The 3,914-nt window shown below is 55.4% G+C and overlaps 1 protein-coding gene across 1 annotated transcript in view; it reads right to left on the bottom strand.

Annotated features, from left to right (window-relative positions):
- si:dkeyp-97b10.3 (uncharacterized) overlaps window positions 1–1,358 on the bottom strand; it is a 38,791-nt gene extending 37,433 nt beyond the window's left edge. The window contains exon 1 of the mRNA XM_056284042.1: window positions 1,338–1,358. The gene's annotated coding sequence lies outside the window, so the exon portion shown is untranslated. The remainder of the gene's footprint in view (window positions 1–1,337) is intronic.
- Between the last annotated feature and the right edge of the window lie 2,556 nt (window positions 1,359–3,914).

Below are 3,914 nucleotides of genomic sequence, written 5' to 3'. Positions count from 1 at the left end.
AGCAGTCATTGGGTGGAAGGCGGGGAGACAACCTGGACAGGCCGCCAGGCCATCACACACACACACACACACACACACACACACACACACACACACACACACACACACACACACACACACACACACACACACACACACAATCTAGTACGGCCGATTCACCTGACCTACATGTCTTTGGACTGTGGGAGGAAACCCACACAGACACGGGGAGAACATGCAAACTCCACACAGAGGACGACCCGGGACGACCTCCAAGGTTGGACTACCCCGGGGCTCGAACCCAGGACCTTCTTGCTGTGAGGGGACCGCGCTAACCACTGCGCCACCGTGCCGCAAGATAAACAACACTGATCACAACCATATATTAGCCTTGTTTGGGTGGTGATAACTGGATCATTATCTACCTATATTGCTTGTTGCCGGTAGGCCAAGTATGGAGTATTTGGGATGGCGCGGTTCTGTTGACAACATGGAATTCTGACTTTACTGCTGCCAGTTTCAAAGAAAACAAAGCCTGCTGGTTTTCCACATTCCTAAATACATTCCATTACAAAACTGCAAACTGGACAGTCACTGTTTATGTCTTTTTGTTTGTCTTGATGGAGGACGTTTACTGTATTCCTCATAGACTGGTCTTTGGAAACTTGACTCGACAGAGCCCCCTATAGGCGTCACTCAGGTGGAACGGAAAATTCGAATAAGCCAAGTTCATGTGCAGACTTTTATCATTACAAACAGGTGGTAGTAGTAGTAGTAGTAGTAGTAGTGATGGTGATAATGATAATAATAAGCATCATCAGCATTACCTTTATATCGCGCTTTTCTAGACACCCAGAGAGCTTGGGTAGATATACAGCAGTAGCTGCTGACTGCAATAAAGTGAGTATGATAGCAACATGCAGGCCACACAGACTGCACATGTGTGCAGTCTGTGTGGCCTGCAGCCGGCGTGACAGGATGCGCAAACACAACGCAGCAGCAACGCGGAGAGAGAAACTAAAGCGAGCAACAAAGAGATAATGGCGCCCCTCTCCTCCCTCTCCTCCCTCTCCCGGGTAACTGCACGGCGCACCGTCCCCTTAATAGATGCGCACATCCGCGCTTAACTGGAGGCTTGCTCGTCGCGGTAACGGCCGTGTGTCCCCCGTCTGGGCGACAGAACACGGTGCAGCCATGAAGCGGCGCTGCTGCTGCTGCGCCGCCGAGGAAAGCCCCGCGGCAGGACCGAAGCGGGGCTGCAGGACCGAAGCGGGGCTGCAGGACCTGCGCTTCGGAACACCTGCTCGTCGGGTTTGCGCCCTATTAACACGTCATAACTGCTCAGAAGTCTTTCTTACCCCGCTTCGAGGCGAGAAGCTCCCCCGCAACTTGCCATTTCCGAGACCATCCTGCGTCTCCGTGACTCACGCCGCTTTCTTTCTCTCCTCCACACCGCCCCCCCCTCGCCCCCGCCCCCCCGTGACGCCGGGGCACCTGGTCCCCTGACTGGCTGCTGTCCGACCTGTGGTCTGGTTGCTTTGCACGCAGACTTTAAGCGCTAAGTTCACAAAAACAGCGGTTAAGTGAAGAGCCGGCGGCGCCACGCGTGACCGGGGCGTGTGTCGTGTACCGCCGCAGTTCAACGCAGCAAGGCGCCGCTTCCGGGGCCGCGGAGCGGCGAACGCTCCCCGTCACGGCGGTATTGTTTACCGCCAGTCGGTGCGGCTCAACTTGCGCGGGGGCGGGGGAGGGGCGTAAAAACGCACCGATCTGACAATCATACGGAACGACGGCGGCCTGCGCAACCTTCGGCCGCTTGCCTTACAAGTCGGCGCCCGTGCGCAGCTTTGGACCCACGCGCCGTTGCGCAATAACAAGCTTGCGCATGTGGTGGAGGACGCGCCGTCCCGCCTTTACGTTTCCTTATCGGGGCAGCGTCGGCCAGTTACACACCTATCTCCATTAGTCTACACACACACACACACACACACACACACACACACACACACACACACACACACACACACGCGCAATGCGTGTGCTTCAGTGAGGTGTGACGTAACAGGGGGCGCGAGAGTGCGCAGCGTCGGAACGGTGAGGCGGGGGGGGCGCGGCGCGGCGTCACCGCTGGGTTCGTTTGGGCGGGAAAAACGTGGAAATGGCGCGACTAGGAAGTACGGGGTTGTACTACAGCCCGGAAACCGCCGGGTGGCGCATCAGACAACGGAAAGGGCCCCGTGGTTGACCGAGGCACGGCGGAGAGGACCAGGCATGCCGACTTTCCACCAGGAGCTGGTCACCGGCGGTGTCACACACACACGCTGACAACCGGGATAAAGTTTTGGGGTTTTTTTGTTTTTTTGCACTGGAAGGAAAACGAACCGTTTCCTCGGATGTAACTTATGCACCTCTGACAGTAGCGACGAAGCAGAATTTCCCCAATACCGCGAAGTGAATGAAGGTCAATATTTGTAGAAAAAACCCAGAAGTCTAAATTTAGGCTAACGAGAATCTATTTTAAACAGCGCTATAAGCTCACTCCAGCAACCACCCGGGGAGGGGGGGAGCGAGGGGGGGGGTCTCTGACCGCCTGTGAAGTCCGCCGGGAGGAACGAGAGAAGGATCAAGGGCTTTCCTATTGATCCTTTACTCACAGACCCTTTCCCCCCTTTCCTCTCGCCATCCATCCATCCACCCATCCATCCGTCACTCACGGATAGACGGGCGGGTCGCATTTGCAGCGTCCTGTTTCGAAACGGTGCTCCACCGTCTGCGAGACGGCGTGTGCGCGCGTGAGTGCGCGCGTGCGTGAGCGAGCGAGCGCGCGTTGGAGGAGGAAGTAGAGAGAAGTGAAAGAGATCCACGGGAGCGGGGAGAGATGATCTCAGGGTCTGGAGGGAGATCAGCTCCTCAGCACGGGGAGAAACGACACATGGGGCGGAGAAAGACTTGACACCTCCGGAGAGGAGACGGTATGGACTGCAGGAGAGGGATGTGGAGGAGTGGGGCGAGGAGGCCAGAGAATAGAAGAGGGGAGGTAACGGGAGCAATAGAGGAGCTGCAAGTCCCCTAGCTTTGACTTGTTCTCTGTAGCTGAACTTGGAACAGGGAGTTAACTTGATGCGATGCTTTTAACACGAGTATCAAGCCTGGAAACATGGGGTGGTGCACATTTCTAGGGTCACCTCAGGTGAGCAGACGGTATGGACTGCAGGAGAGGGACGAGGAGGAGTGGGGCGAGGAGGCCAGAGAATAGAAAAGGGGAGGAAACGGGAGCAATAGAGGAGCTTCAAGTCCCCTAGCTTTGACTTGTTCTCTGTAGCTGAACTTGGAACAGGGAGTTGACTTGATGTGACGCTTTTAACACGAGTATCAAGCCTGGAAGCACACGGGGTGGTGCACATTTCTAGGGTCACCTCAGGTGAGCAGACGGTATGGACTGCAGGAGAGGAATGAGGAGGAGTGGGGAGAGGAGGCCAGAGAATAGAAGAGGGGAGGTAAACGGGAGCAATAGAGGAGCTTCAAGTCCCCTAGCTTTGACTTGTTCTCTGTAGCTGAACTTGGAACAGGGAGTTGACTTGATGTGACGCTTTTAACACGAGTATCAAGCCTGGAAGCACACGGGGTGGTGCACATTTCTAGGGTCTTTGACACACAGGGTCTTTCTCAAGTATAAACGCTAATATAATGTAAAGGGCCGTGTACACGGCAACGTTTAACATAAAACTGGTAAAGTATTGTCGCGTTTTGGCCGTTGGTTCACACGACAGCGGCGTTTTGGGGGCCTGAAAACGCGAACTTCTGAAACCGGGTTCCAGAGGGAACCCTTTTGGAAACGCAACTCCAGTGTCGCCGTGTAAACCAGCAAAACCGGCTCCTGCGGAAACGGTGACGTCACGGCTCCCCTTCGCACATGCGTACTACGTTTTCAGTCA

The sequence above is a fragment of the Lampris incognitus genome, chromosome 7 (genome assembly GCF_029633865.1).
Source record: "Lampris incognitus isolate fLamInc1 chromosome 7, fLamInc1.hap2, whole genome shotgun sequence".
In the NCBI taxonomy this organism is placed as follows: Eukaryota; Metazoa; Chordata; class Actinopteri; order Lampriformes; family Lampridae; genus Lampris; species Lampris incognitus.
This window is presented reverse-complemented; position numbering and strand designations above follow the sequence as displayed.